Source organism: Dipodomys spectabilis, unplaced genomic scaffold, assembly GCF_019054845.1.
Source record: "Dipodomys spectabilis isolate Male_0828 unplaced genomic scaffold, ASM1905484v1 ptg000578l, whole genome shotgun sequence".
NCBI lineage: Eukaryota > Metazoa > Chordata > Mammalia > Rodentia > Heteromyidae > Dipodomys > Dipodomys spectabilis.
This window is the reverse complement of record NW_024871255.1, coordinates 140,168-156,747: the sequence shown is the minus strand read 5'-3', so window position 1 is coordinate 156,747 and position 16,580 is coordinate 140,168.

Genomic DNA, 16,580 nt, shown 5'->3' with positions numbered 1-16,580 from the left:
CGAACTTTCCTGCCTGGGCTGGCTTCAAACTGCCATCTTAAGAGCTCAGCCTCTTGAGTCTTGAGTCTTATGATTGCTGGTATGAGCCACTGGCACCTGCGAAGGATGTTAGTTTGCGTGCATGCGTGTGTGTGTGTGTGTGTGTGTGTGTGTGTGTGTGTGTGTGTGTGTGTGTGTTTACCAGGGCTTGAACTCAGAGCCTACATGGTATCCTTTAGCTTGTTTGCTCAAGGTTGGTGCTGTAGCACTTGTACTCCAGTAGCTCTGCTTCCCAGCTTTTTGGTGATTCATTGGAGATAAGAGTCTGCCCACCCAGGCTAGCTTTGAATCTTGATTGATCCTCATGTGTCAGCCTTGAGTAACTAGGATTATAGGCATGAGCCACTGGCATCCAGCTGCGAAGATGTCTCTTCATACTGTCTTTTGTTCTAACATCTGTCTACTTTCCCTGGCCTAGATCTCTGATCTCCACATCAGCTCCCAGCAGCCCTTGACTGTGTGGAGAACATAAAGCTCAAACCTGTCAAGCATCTCATTTCTATGTCCTCAGGGGATGGTACGTTTCCTCTGAAGCCTGGAGAAGTAGGGGGAGGGGGAGGAAGGTTAGCTGTAGATGGGTGGTAGGCTGGGAGAGAGGTACATTGTCTTAGCCAAGAAGGAAAGTGTGGCCAGATGTTAATAGCTCATGCTCTCATATTCCTAGCTCTTCAGGAGGCTGAGATCTAAGGATTGGCATTCAGAAGCAGCCCAGCTCACTTTTCATTGTTTCTTTTTTTGTATCAGTAGGACCTTTTTTTCTGTGTGAAAATACTGGACAGAGGGGTTACAATTACATGGGCAAGATAATGAGTACATTTCTTATTACTTTTCTAAAGTGTGTGAGACTCTCCTTTCCCAATAACCACCTGAAAGCTGGAAGAAAAACTGTGGCTGAAGTTGTAGAGTTGCTAGCCTTTAATGAAAAAAGTGAGGGAAAGAGCCCAGGTCCTGAGTTCAAGCCCTAGTACCAAGATGTGCTCATGCACACACACACACACACACACACACACACACACACACACACACACACAGAGGAAGGTGGTAATGATGAGCTGAGCTAGAACTGGGGGAAGTCCAGAGGCACAGTCATAGTAAAGTCTCGACACGTATGTTATTTCTCCCCAACTCCTTCTTGGGCTGAGGGGTGTGGGCCATGGAACCTGCACATACATCCTTGCATAGGGTACAGGACAAAGGGAAGAACACGATGGATGCTTGTTTATACTTGGTGCATGATTGCAGACCTTCATCTGCCACTGAACATTGGTGAGGAAAGCAGGGCTCTGAGCTCTGGGGCTCCTGGGATAGCCACTGCTACAAGCAGCATCCAGCCAGCTGTGGATTCCTGAGCCTACAAGCCTTTTATGAGCCCAACTCAACACCCACCCAAGGTGTGCCTGACAAATTTGCCCCCGTGAGTAGGCATTACCTGCTGTGCCATCTTGCAGCTCTTGCCCCTCCTGGACCAAAAACCTGGTCTGAAATGTTGATTTACTGCTCAGATCCACACTACACGCATGACAGATGCCATTCTGATGACCTGGCCGATGACTTTTGTGCCCCAAGGCTAGACCCTTCTCTGATACTTTGGCCTGCTCTGTAGGCAAAGGCTCCCAAAGGGGCTGCTTTCAAGACTTGTAGGACACCTAGATATTGGGAGACCCTTAGGGGCCCACTGGAAATTACTCTGCCTAGAGCCACAGAGTGAGGTTCAAGCAGGTCAGGTGGCACTTGAAGTGTGGGCCTGGGCACTGTCCCTTCAGCTCTTCAGCTTACCACTTGAGCTACAGTACCACTTTCAGTTTTCTTGTGGTTCATTGGAGATCAGAGTCTCTTTGACTTTCCTGCTGGGGCTGGCTTTGAACCATGATCCTCAGATCTCAGCCTCCTGAGGAGCTAGGAGGATAGGAATGAACCACCAGCACCCAACTGATTTGGACTTTCACCACAGTGGACTAGGAACTCCTGAAAGCTTTTCTTTATTTTTTATGTGCCAGTACTGGGGTTTGAACTTAGGGTCGGGGCTCCGGTCTTTTAATTTTTGCCTCAAGGCTGGCACTCTACCAGTTGAGCCACAGCTCCATTTCTGGCTTTTGGTAGTTCTTCGACAAGAAGAGTCTCACTAACTTTCCTGACCTGAGCTGGCTTTGACCCACGACTTCTGATCTCAGTCTTTTCAGTAGCTAGGATTTACAGGGGTTGAGCCACCACTGGCATTGGGCTAGAAGCTTTCCTTAGGCAAGTGTTCTTCCCTGCATTTGCCCTGACTCCTCCATGTAAAGGAGGCCTGAGGATTAGGAGCTGTAAAAAATAGGCTTCCAGACACAGGAAATGGTTGGGTACATGGTGAAAAGCCAAGCTAATCTTCCCCCTGGACCCCATTCTGGGACCTCCACCCTCTGCCCTCCCTGTGACTCAAGTACAAACCTTGACCCAGCCTTGAATGTCCTGCCGGACTTGTCTGAACCCACAGAACCTTCATTCCACCCACACCACCTGTTTTACACTACACCTCAGGAAACTTTGTGCATTGTTGTACCTTCTGCCTGTGCTTCTCTATCTTGTTCCACATCTTAGAACTCCTGTGGAATTTTGGCACTGGTTATATCACCTCCAGGAGCAAGTCTTTCCTTCCTTTTCCCCTCTTCTTTTTTTTTTTTTAATATTGAGCTGTTAGAGATGGAACTTGTGCAGGATGACTGGCAAATGCTCTAGCTTGGTGTTTTTCTGTGTGTGTGTGTGTGTGTGTGTGTGTGTGTGTGTGTGTGTGTGTGTGTGTGTGTGTGTTTGTGCCAGTCCTGGGGTTTGAATTCATGGCCTTGATGCTATCCCTGAGGTTTTGTGCTCAAGGGTAGCACTCTATTACTTGAACCACAGCTCTACTTCTGACTTTTGGGGTGTTTAATTGGAGAAAAGTGTCTCATGTAGACTTTCCTGCTTGCAATTGTGATCTTCAGATCTCAGCCTCCTGAGTAGCTAAGATTACAGGGGTGAGCCACCAGCAACTGTCCTCTACCCTACCTCTTACCTCTAACCTTGGCCCTCCTATGAGTACCAGAATATGTCTCAACAGGCTCAGTGCTTTTGCCAGTCTTGGGGCTAAAATTCAGAGTCTGGGCATGTTCCTGAATTTCTTTTGGTCAAGGCTAGCACTCTTATCACTTAAGCCACAGTGGCTTTTTCTGTTTCTGTGATCCTGAGGAATCGAACCCAGAGCTTCATGTGTGCTAGGTAAGCACTCTACTACTAAGCCACATTCACAGCCCAAGGCTCACTTCTGACAGGAACTATGAAGGTGGGATTTATTGGCTTACCCCTTTTGGTGCAGAAATCACTGGCTATTTCATATCTTTGCCAAGATTTGGGACCAGCCTGTGACTCGGCAATGAGGAATGGTTAATGAGGGATAGCCACCAGGCCCCAGAGGAGTAGGCTCACATATCCTACAGAGGGATAGAGAATATGGAGCCAGAACCCTTGACAACTCCTACATCCTAGGAACTGTGGTCTCCCTGGAGGCAGTGGCTGGCTGCTAGGTGTCCCAATGGGACATCTCAGCCAGAACATAAGGCACCTGTTGCGCAGCCCAGGCAAAGCCGCCGGGGCTTCAGTTATTAAATGGCAGAGAAAGATGCTCTGTTCAAGCTGCTGGCTCAGACTTAGAACTCTCTGAGGACTTGCCCAGCTTGGGGGATTGACATAGGCAACCTGTTGAATGCCCATCATCCATCCATCATCCATCCATATACAGAGACATTGAGGTATTTCCTCCTTTTTTGGGTGGGAGGGAGAGGCAGGTCCAGGGTTGTACTATGAGCCTAGGCCCTGTCCCTGAGCTCCTTTTGCTCAAGGATAGCACTCTGCCCTTGAGCCACAGCCCCACTCATGGTTTTTTCCCCCTGTGATCTCTTAGGAAGAAGAGTGTTGTGGACTTTCCTGCCCCGGATGAATTCAAATTGGTATTCTCTACATCTCAGCCACAGGAGGAGTTAGGGTTATAGGCAGGAGCCACTGATACCTGGCTTTCTTTTCTTCTTGTTGTTCTCTTTTTAATCGTGACAATCTGAAATCTTCACGGTGTCATTCCAATGGTTTGCATTCAAAGTAATCTACCCAGGCCTAGGATTCGAATGCTATGACTACCACCCACAAATGGAGGGAGATCTTGATGAACTAATTCCTGTTCATGTGAATGCTACTGGAATGTAATAAAAGTAATAATTAAATTTGCAGTTAATTCATGATTCTATTTTAGAATGCCACACAAAAATTCTTGGATTTATATCTTCATTCTAGCACCATGGTATGATTAAGGATATTGACTAATTTTTAATTAATGCTTTTATAAATATTCAACCATGATACTTCATTAAATGGAGTCATAATTTAGTAATTAATAATTGGTAAGAACATATATATATAATTTAATAATATCCTCATATTCTCTCTTTGTATATGTGTGTATATATATATACATATATATGCAGGTATATATATATGAATGTATATATATATATATATATATATATAATATCAATCTACACATCTATTTATTGGGCACTACTGTGGCTTGTTTACAGGTCCTCAGAATTTCCTGGATGCTCAATTTGCCAGAAGCTGGTGTGCTAAGACTGTTCGCCATTTATGGATTGGGCATTGTAGGTGAGATGAAATCCCAGCATGGCCAAAAATTTATTTGTGGAGTAAGAAGATAATTTGACACATTTTTTTCCTTCTCTGTGAAAGTCCTGTGTCTCAATATGATGTATAATCCATATTCAAATATATCCTATGTGATTGATATAATAAAGGAAATGTTATATGTGTAATAATACTAAATAAATAAGGGTAATAAATGTCATATGCAGTAGAACCCATATATGTAAATAGATCTCATATATATAAAGATTATTTTTTCCAGTGCTGGGGCTTCAATTCAGGCCCTGGGAACTGGTCTGAATTTCTTTTTTTCTTTCTTTCTTTTTTTTTTTTTTTGCCAGTCATGGTGCCTTAACTCTGTGCCTGGGCACTGTCCCTCAGCTCTTCAGCTCAAGGTGAGCGCTCTACCACTTGAGCCACTTCTAGCTTTTTCTGCTTCTGTGGTGCTGAGGAATTGAACCCAGGGCCTCATGCATGCAAGGCAAACACTCTACTACTAAGCCACCTTCCCAGCCCCATGAATTTCTTGTCTTCAAAGACGGTGAGCTTTCCCCTTCACACACAGTATCACAGAGTTACCCAGACCCTGAGTTCAAATCCCAGGCCTGCTAGAAAAATGGTGCAATTTCCTAGCCAGGGTCTTATTGATATTATTACTTTTTTTTGGCCTAGCACAGAGCTTGAACTCTGGTCTTTGCATTTCTGCCAGAGCTGATCATTGGATCCTACCACCCTACTTCAAATTTCGGAGCTGGCAAAAACAATAAATAAATACAATGGAAAAGGAGAAGGATAAAACTGAGAAGTTCAAGAAGGTGGTTTTACTTTTATTTTCCTTTTTATTGTGACCATCCTGCGTCTAAATGACAAGCCCCAGAATGTGTACATGACATTGCATTGCTAATGTTTGGTGGGCTATTAGGGAAGCCATAGCTGAAACACGCAACTTAGGCCTGGAGTTCGAATCTTAGAACTGCCACTAATGAATGGTGGTAGGTTCTAAGAAACGCATTCTGATATACCTCCGTACAAATGGAATGTTATAAAAGTAACATTTAAATTAGTAGTGTATGATTATATTCTAAAATTATACAAAACAATTATTCTACATTAACTAATTTTCAACAATGTTTTATTTGTATTCAATCATGATACTTAAAAAAGGAAGGAGTAATTTAATTGCCAAAAATTGGTAGTAATATCATATATGAAGTTTCATAATATACAGATATCTCTTTTGTTTTATACATATACATCTATCTATCTATCTCTATCTACCAATCTACACATTTATCTGTTTATACACTTGTCACTCCTGGGGCTCAGTGATAGAATGCTCACCGAGTATGTACAAAGCCCTGGGTTCCATTCCTCACTACCAGTTGCACAGAAAAATCCAGAAGCCATGCTGTTGCTCAAGCAGTCGTGGACTAGCTTTTAGCATAAAAGTTTAGGGACTGTGTCTAGACACTTACTCAAGATGCAGAACTGGCACCAAAGCAAAATGATAGAATGTTCTGACTGCAAAGATATAAGGATAGGACTGCAAATACATCATCATAGAGCAAGCTAGGAGTCTGGTGCTGAGAGCTGCAATCTAACCTGATTTAGCCAGAGGTAAATTGCTTGCAACCCAGCTACACAGAACCAGATGCTTCTGGCTCGCTCAGCCCTGTCATCTAAGATACTGGGGGCTGAGATCAGACACTGGTGGTTTTAAAATCCAGCCCTGACAGGAAGTCTGCAAAACTCTGAGCTGTAGCTCAACGTGGTAGAACTCTAGCCTTAAGCAAAAGATCTTAGGACAGTACCCCCAAACTTTCAGTGGAATCCCCGTGGCTGACTCCCCGCCCCCCCACAAAAAACCCACCCCTCTAAATCATTAGATGTGAACTTTGTGTAATTTGGTGACACTGATGAAAGCACCCTAATTCTAATGACAGCATGTGGGATACAGCTATGTCGTGAGTCTTTTATGAGGAATGCTGTACTGGGTGCATTCTTGCATCTGGTCCTTGTAAGAGCTCCACAGATTATTGTGCAGATGATAATCTTGAGGCTCAGATATGTCCTCATGTCAGGGCCAAAATGATGTATGTACTGAAATCTAGTGAGTTCTCTACTGCAGAGAATTGTTTTGGTTTATTTTTCTCGGTCATGAACTTGACCCTTAGCCACTGACCCTTCCCTATTGGGCTCATGGTTTGCACCCTACCAAAGGGACACAAGGACACCCTTACAAAAGTGTTACAGTCCAGGCATCTGTGGCTGATATCTGTCATCCTGCCTACTTTGACACATTTTTTTCCTTCTTTGTAAAAATCCTGGGTCTCAGTATGAAGTATAATCCATATGCAAATATATCCATGTGATAAGATGCAGTAAATGAAATAAATGTTACATATGTAATAATACAAAATAAAATAAATAATGAATAAATATGGGTAATAAATGCCGTATGCATGTATGTAAAAAGATCACATAAATGAATATTATTTTTTCCAGTGCTAGCACTTAAATTCAGGCCTGTAAACTGTTCTGAAATTCTTGTCTTCAACAAAAGTGAGCTTCCCCTCCCCCGCAGTGTCACAGAGTTACCCAGACCCTGAGTTCAAATCCCAGGCTTGCCAGAAAAATGGAGCAAATTCCAAGTCACAGCCTTAATTTATTTTGTCCAGGCCCTCGGCTTGAACTCAGCTTGTGGCAATTCTGTCTCAGGTTCCATCACCCTAGGCTGGGGTGCAGCCAATGGACCCACAGCCCATCCTGAGATCCTAGGACCCGAGTTCAAATCTCGGGACTGATAAAACAAATGAGAAGGGCAGGGAAGGTGGCTCAGTAGGAGAGTGCTTGCCTTCAATGCATAAGGCCCTGGGCTTGATTCCTAAGCACCACATATGCAGAAAAAAGCTGTAAGTGGTGCTATGGCTCAAGTGGTAGAACCCTAGTCTTGAGTGAATAGTTGAGGAACAGTGTCCAGACCCACATTTCTGGCCCTACAACCAACAAAAAAGAACAAAAAGAAAGAGAGGGGGGGGAAAGAAGAATAAGGCTAAAACTGGGATGTTCCAGAAGGCGGTTTTACTTTGTTTTTTCCTTTGCATTGTGACCATCCTGGGTCTAAATGAAAGGGCCCGGAAAGAGTATGTGACCTTACACTGCTGAAGTTTGGTGGGCTATCAGGCAAACCATAGCCCAAACCAGCAATGTATGCCCAGGGTTCAAATCCCGGGACCACCACCAACGAATGGCGGGAGATCCTAAGAAACCCATTCTGACATAGATCCATATGAATGGAATGTTGTAAAAGTAACAATTACATTAGTAGCGAGTATATGATTATATTTTAAACTTGTAAACAATAATCATAGTACATTGACTATTTTTCAATTAATACTTTATTATATTTTCAACAATGAGAAATAAAGGAAGGAATAATTTAATTATGGATAATTGGTAGAAAATAGTATATGTAATTTAATAATATACAGATATCTTTCTTATTTTATACATATATATGTATATATATAAGCTATGTATATATCTATTTCTACACTTGTCACTCCTGGGGCTCAGTGGTAGAGTGCTTGCTTACTATGTATGAAGCCCTGGGTTGGTTTCCATACTATCACATACACAGAAAAAGCCGGAAGTGGTGCTGTTACTCAAGCACCAAAGAAAAGTTACAATGTTCTAACTGCAAATATACAAGGCCAGGACTTTAAATAGTTCATGACAGAGCAAGCCAGGAATCTGAAGATGACGGCTGCCATCTATCCTGACAGCCAGAGGTTAACAGCTGCAAACCAACTCCATCGAATCAGACGCTGCTGGCTCACCCCTAGCTGCTCAGGGGATGAGATCTGCCACTGGTGGGTTGAAAACTCAGCCCTGGCAGGAAGTCTGTGAGACTCTGAGCTGTGGTTCAAAGGGGTAGAGCTCTAGCCTTGAGGAAAATATCTTAGCACAGTACCCACAACCTATGAGTGCAACCCCTGAGTCTGATGACCTTCCCTCCCCCCCACCGACTAACCACCCGTCTAAACTATTAGATGTGAACTTGTGTGGTTCGTGACATGTTTCTGAAGGAATGGTGATACTGATGAAAGCATACTAATTCTAATGACAGCTTGTGGGATACAGCTATATGAAGAGTCCTTCCTGGAGTGCTAGGTCCTTCACGGGGTGCTGTGTGCTGAGTCCTTCACAGGGTGCTATGTGCTGAGTCCTTCAGAGGGTGTAGTCTTTCATCTGATCCTTGTTAGAGCTCCACAAGTAAGATGATTGTGCAGATGAGAAACTTGAGGCACAGATATTTCCCAAGGCAGTTCCAAATTTATGAATGTACTGAACTCTATTAACTTGTCGTCTGCAGACAATTGTTTTGGTTTTGTTTTCTCCATCATGAACCTTGAACTCAGAGCCTAGACTCTGATTTTCCTCTTATGCTCATGGCTAGTACTCTACCACGCGGAGCCAAGGACCCCCTTGCAGCAAAGTGTCACGGGTTAGGTGTCTTTAACTGAGTTCTATCATCCTGCCTGCTCAGGAAGCTGAGGATCTGGGTTCAAAACTATCCCACACACAAAAGGTTCCATAACACTATCATCTCTTATTCACCACTTAGAAACTTGAAGTGGAAGCTGGGTGCCGGTGACTCATGCCTGTCATGCTAGCTACTTACTCAGCAGGCTGAGAGCTCAGGATTATGATCCAAAGCCAGCCTGAGCAGGAGATTCCTTGAGATGGTTATCTCCAGTAAGCCACCAGAAAACCTGAATGGGTTCTGTAGCTCAAGTGGTAGAGCTCTCCACTTGAGCTGAAGAGCTGAGTGACAGCACCCAGGCCCAGACTTCAACTCTTCCAACTTACAAGAAAAGAAAGAAAGAAACCTGAAGAGTAGTGCTCGGAATAGGTCTTAGGGGTAGAGTGCTTTGCATGTATGAAACCCTGGCTTTGAATCCTCAGTGGCACATCACTAGAAAAAAAGCCTGAAGTGGTTCTGTGGCTCAAGTGGTACAGTGCTATCCTTGTACAGGAGAAACTCAGGTACAGTGCTGAGGTCCTGAGTTCAAGCTCCAGGACTGGTATATGCACACAAATTACCCCCCCTACCCCTCCTCCACAGATACCAGAACTGGAACTGTGACATCAAAGGGTAAATCACTGGGAAGTAGGCCCTGAGAGGACACTTGAGCTGGTACAGCTTCTTTCCAGGCTTTGCCTTTGTTTTAGGGATTTTAGAAAAAAAAAACTTTAAACAAGGTTAACTAGACCTTTGCTCCAACCAGTCCTGTTCCTGGAATTGAAAGAATGCCTCTAGGTCCCCCTCCCCTTAACAACCTAACTCACATTGATTGTTGAGTTAAAGACTGACCTATAAAACAGATGGTTGTAATCTGGCTCCAACTACCTGACACCACGGGCTTATGGTGGTAAACCTTGCCTTTCACACATGCTTACAGTAAACGCTGCCTATTGGTCACCTGTGTGTGATCTGGTATGTCCATGCAATCCTTTTGTGTGGTATGATCCCATTGGTCACCTGTGCATGACCAGACTCAACCTCATGGATTTTGCCTTTAAAAATCAAAGAATGGGGGCTGCTCAGAGTAGCAGTATCAGCTCCTGAGCCTGTGCTGTGGCCCTGGCCCGTCAGTGTAGGAACCTTCTCAATAAAGTTGCTTCTTTGTTAACAACTTTGTTGCGGTGGGCTCTGTTACTCCAGACAACTAGGTGTGTTTGTCTGCCTGCATAGGGTTCTTCCTAGTACACACTGAGCTTCTGTTCTGAGCTCATGGTCAGTACTTAGGCCCTGTGTTCAACCTGGAAACCTAGCCACCCAAGGCCCAACTAGGAGAGGTCAAAGGTTTCCAAACCTGATGAGCTTCACCAGCCCTACATAACAGGGAACATTGTGATTTTGCAAATGTGCTTAGATGTAGCAAGCTTACGAAAATCTAGGTAGGCACCGATGCCAATAATGAATCATTGCATTAGGTTCAGCTCCCTAGTTACCTGCCAGAAGAAATCTTGAATTAATTGTAGTAGTTTGTTTCAACACTGGAACATAGTCTAACAAAGACAGGATAAGTGCAGGGAACTTGACCTGCCCCAGGAAGTGGCACAAATGAAGGCTTTCTGTCAAAACAGAGCATTGGGGAGAGAGATATCTTGGGGTACAACGAGGCCTTTTTCTCCTGGTCTTCAGGGCCTTCCCACACTCATCATCACTAGTTGGCCCGGATAGAGTTGTTTATTACAGAGCTATACAGGAGTGAGGCCTTTTGTCTGCCTGTTCCAACAAAGAGGGAGACTTCCTCCAGAAGCCTGGGGTGTGGAGAAAACCCTCAGGATACACTGGGAACAGGGAGGGGAGCCCTGGAACATGCACTGTCTTGAAAGCACCCTTGTTGCTATGAAATCATTCTATTCAAAGCAAATTTCCTAGCTGGTTGCCTTTCTTCATAGTGACTCTGGATGTTCATCGATAGAAATACATTCACACGTACACAGACACATGGAGTTACTGGCTCTATTTTTTTTTTTTTAGTATAGGTCCTGAGGCTTGAACTGTGAGCTTAGACATTGTCCCTGAGCTCCTTTTGCACAAGGAAGCACTTTATTGTGCCTTAAACCATGATATGTCATTAAATGAAGGCATAATTTAATACCTAATAATTATTAGTAATATATTACATGCAATTTAATGATATATAGACATCTCACATTCTATAAATATATTTATATATTTATATATACACTGAAATATACATATACATCTCTCTTTCTCTCTCACTCTCCATGCATATATATGTATTTGCAGCAATTTAGGCATCTATCTATTTATATATTGGCCACTCCTGGAGGTTAAACTTAGGTCCTGGGAACTCCCTGGCAGTGAATTTGTTTGAGGCTGATGTGCTTACATTGATCCCTTGATGAATTGGGCATTCCAGTACCTGAGTTCAAATCCCAGCATTGCCAAAGACAATAGGTGGAGTAAGAAGTCAATATTGACCTATTCTGCTGTCTGTGAAAATATTGTTTCCTAGGTACAATATGTAATACCTATGCAAATACATACATATATATATAATGTACATTATAAATGCATATAAATATTATTTTTCCAGTCCTGGGTTTAGAATTCATGCCCTGGGAAATGCTCTTGATTTTCTCTTATTCAAGGAGGGTGAGCTTCCACTTCACCCACAGCAAAATAGAGTTACCCAGTCCCTGATTTCAAATCCTAGGTATGGCAGATAAAATGTCCCAAATTCCAAGCCAGGACCTTAACTTTTGTGGGTGGGGAGGCAGGCACGGGGCTTGAACTTAGTTCCTCATTTGTTTTCTTTGCAAGGTGAACTTCGTGGGTCTGAATGACATGGCAGAAAAGTGTTGGAAACCTGGCATTGCTGAAGGCTGGAGGGCTACCGGGGAAGCCATAGGCCAACACGGCAACATAGGCCCTGGGTTCAAAGCCTAGTCCTGACCCCTACAAATGGCGGGAGATCCTAATAGTCTCGTTCCTATTCATAGGAATACTGACGGAAGGTTATGAATGTCAAGGTTGAATAAGTTGTTCCTGAATGATACTATAAAATTAGAGTTATTTTAGGAGGCCGATGGATTTTAATGAATATTTTTGACACATTAAAAGAATACTATTAATTACATGGACGCAATAGTTTCGGGACAGTGGTTGATTTAATTAACAATTCATTAAGGATGAAAACAATAATATAAATTACATGGAGGCATTAAAATACCCAAATATTGGTAGGAATGTAGCCTATTTAACTGAATAATGTATAGACATCTCTGGCACTCTATAAAGATCTATATTTATTTGTGTACTACCATCTGCATGTCAATCTGTTCTTATTTTGTCAACCCCTGGGGCTTGATCTCAGGTGCTGGAAACTGCTTGTCAGCTCAATATGCCCCAGGCTGGCGTACTGACACTCACCCATTCATGAATTAGGCCTTGTAGGTTGTGAGTTAAGATGCCAGCACTCACAAAAATTGACTCATGGAGTAAGAAGCCCATGGTGACACAGGTTTTCCTTTGCTGTGAAAGTCCCGGATGTCAGGTGTAAAGTTTCATACATAGGCAAATCTATCCTATGTAATAAATGTAATAAATAGTCCATGTGTAAGAACAATCAATAAAATAAATGGTAAATAAATGAATGAAACAAAAAAATGAATAGCTACACTAAGCACAATATGGAGTCAATATATGGGGCTCGATCTCAGGGCCTGGTAACAACCTGGTAGCTGAATTGGCTAGATGCTGCTGTGCTGGCAGCCACCCATAAATGAATTGAGCCTTCTAGGCCCTGAGTTTAGATCCCAGCACTGCCAAAAATGTAATCGTGGAGTGGGAAGCCGAGAGTGACACATGATTTTCTTTTCTTTGAAAGTGCTCAGTGTAAGGTAGGATATATAATTCGGATGAAAATCAATAAATAGGATGTCACAAAGGTAAAAAAATGTCATAGGTGGAAGAATTGTCACTACAATAAATAATAAACAGATTGAATTAGTAATGAATCATTCTAGGATAAAATTAGATGCAGTAATTATAGGACATGGATTAAGTTTAATTAATATTTTATTAAGTATTAACAGAATAAAAATTGCATGGAGACATAAATATCTAATAATTGGTAGTAGCACATGATGCTAAATTTAATAATATATAGACATCTGTCTCATTCTATCAAATATTTAATTATATGCATAGATGAATGTACATATGTGATAAACAATAACAGGATATTGAGTATTAATTAATGCTTAATTAAATGTTAACTGGAACACATCATTAAATGGAGATATAATTTAATACCTAGTAATCGCTAATAATATTATCTATAATGTAATAATATAGACATCTCTCTTTTGTATACATATTATTTATGTATACAACAATCTATCTATTTATACCTCCTTTACTCCTGGGGCTCAGTGTTTGAGTGCTCCCCTAGTAAGCACGAAGCCCTGGGTTTCATTCCTCAGTGCCACATAAGCAGAAAACCTGAAAGTTCTGCTGTCTTTCAATCAATTGAGTGCTGGCCTTGAGCACAAATGCTTAGGGACACTGTCTAAGCCCTTACTCAAGCCCCAGCACTGCCACCAAAAAAAGGTAGAATGTTCTAACTGCAATTATAGAAGGACAGGACTTCAAATACCACATCACAGAACAAGCTAGGAGTCTGGCACTGACAGTTGCCACCTAACCTGACTTAGGCATATGTAAATAGCTGCAACCCAGCTCCACAGAAGCAGATTCTGCTGGCTTACCCCCATCATCCTGGCTGCTTGGGAGCTTTAAAACCAAGCCCTGGTAGGTAGTATGTGAGACGCTTGGAGATGTGGCTTTAAGTAGTAGAGCCTTAGCCTTGAGCAAATGTTATTAGAACAGTATCCCCATGCATTGAGTTCAAGCCCGACGGGAAGCCTTCCCCCCTCTCCCCCCAAAAAACACCCCACTAAACCATTAGAAGTTAACTTGTGTGATTTGTGGAATGTTCCTCAAAGAATGGTGATACTGATGAAAGCAACCTAATTCCAATGACAGCTTGTGGAATAGAGCTATGTTCTGAGTCCTTCATAGGGTGCTCTGTGCTGAGTCTGGCACAGGGTGCTGTGTTCTGAGTCCTTCACAAGGTGCAGTGTGCTGAGTCTTGCATTGGATGCTGGGTGATGAGTCTTCACATGACACTGTGTGCTGAGTCCTTCAAAGAGTGCTATCTGCTCTGTCCTTCACAGAGTACATTCTTTCATAAGAGCTACACAACTGAGATGATTATGCAGACAAGAATATGGAGATGCAGATATGTCCCCATGGCAGGGACAAAATTATGTATTACTGAAGAGTGGGTGAGTTGTCTACTGCAGACAATTGTTTTGTTTTGTTTATTTCTCAATCATGATCCTTGAACTCGCATCATAGGCACTGACCCTTACCTCTTGGGCACATGGCTAGCACTCCACCACGTGGAGACAAGGACCCCCTTGCAGTAGAGTGCCACAGCCTTGGGGTCTATAGCTGAGGTCTGCCAGCCTGCCTTTTCAGGAAGCTGAGATCTGAGGATCTGGCTTCCAAACTATGCCAGACACAAAAGGTCCCATGAGACTATTATCTCCAATTCACCACTAAGAAACCTGAAGTGGAAGCTGGATGCTTGTCACCCATGCTTGTCATCCTAGCTCCTCAGGAGGATGAGATCTGAAGATCATGGTTCAAAGCTAGCTTGGGCAGGAAAGTATTTGAGACATTTAGCTCCAATGAACCATGAGAAAACCTGAAATGGTGCTTTGGCTCAAGTGGTAGAGCACAAGACTTGAGGCACAGCACCCAGGCCCAGACTTCAACTCCTACAAGCAACAACAATAAAAAAGAAACACAATAACAAACATGAAGTAGAGGGCTGGGAATGTGCCTTAGGGGTAGAGTGCTTTGCATCTATGAAACTCTGGACTTGATTTCTCAGGAACACATCACTAGAAAAAAGCCTGAAGTGGCTCTGTGGCTCAAGTGGGAGAGGGCTATTCTTGTACAAAAGAAATTAGGTACAGTGCTTAGGTTCTGAGTTCAAGCTCCAGGACTGGTGTATGTGTGCACACACGCATGCATACACACACACACACACACACACACACACACACACACACACACAGACTAGTAGTAAAGCTGTGACACAAATTGGTAAAGCACTGGGCTCCTACACTGAGCTCATGGTCAGCACCCAAGTCCTGTGTTCATCCCCAAAACCTTGCCACCCGGAGCTCACCTTGGAGAGGTCAAAGGTTTCAAAACCTGATGTGCTTTAGCAGTCCTAGATGAAAAGAAGCATGGTGAGATCAGACATGTGCTTGGATTTCCAAAGCTTCAGGAAACCTAGCAGAGGCATCATAGGCCCATCAGCACCCTCAATGAAACATTTCTTGAGATTAAGTGCCCTAGTTATCTGCCAAAAGGACTCCTGAATTATTTTGAGCACTGTATGTGAACACCAGAATATAGTCTCACAAAGGCAAGATAAGTGCTGGGAACTTGGCCTGCCACCGGAGGTGGCAAAAATGAAGGCTTCCTGTGAAAATGGACCACTGGGGAGAGAGATAGCTTGGGGTACAAAGAGGTCTTTTTGTCCTGACCTTCAGAGCCCATCCACACTCAATCCTCACTTATTGGCCCAGATGGAGTTGTTTAGTACACAGCTGTACAGGACTGAGGCCTTTTGTCTGCTTGTTCAGACAATGAGAGAGCGTTCTTCCAGCAGGCCTGGGAGGCAGAGAAACCCTCAGGCTGCACTGGGAACTGTGAGGGGAGTCCAGGAACATGCACTGTCATGAAAGCAGTCTCTGTGTTATGAAATCATTGTATTGAAAACAAAATTTCTAGCTTGATGCCTTTTATCATAGCTACTCTGGAGTTTCACCTATAGAAATACATCCACACATACACAAAGACATGGAAGCAGGTCCTGGGGTTGAACTATGAGCATAGGCTTGTCCCTGAGTTACTTTTGCTCAAGAGTAGTGCATTAACCTTGAGCAACAGCCCCACTTCTGGGTTTTCTGTGATCTCTTAGAAATAACAGTGTCATGGACTTTCCTATGCTGGTTGGATTCAAACTCAGATTCTCTACATCTCAGCCTCCTGAGGAGCTGGGATTACAGTCAGCAGCCACTGGCACTGGCCTTTCTTTTCTTCTTCATTTTTTAATCTGGACAATCTGACCACTTAACAGCATCATTCCAGTGTCTTGAATTTATAAGTAAACTACCCAATGTTCTTTATAGGTGCTTTCTCTGAGAAGGATTTTCTCTCCTCCTCTTCTCCTCTGGTCACACGTTTGAAGCCAAAA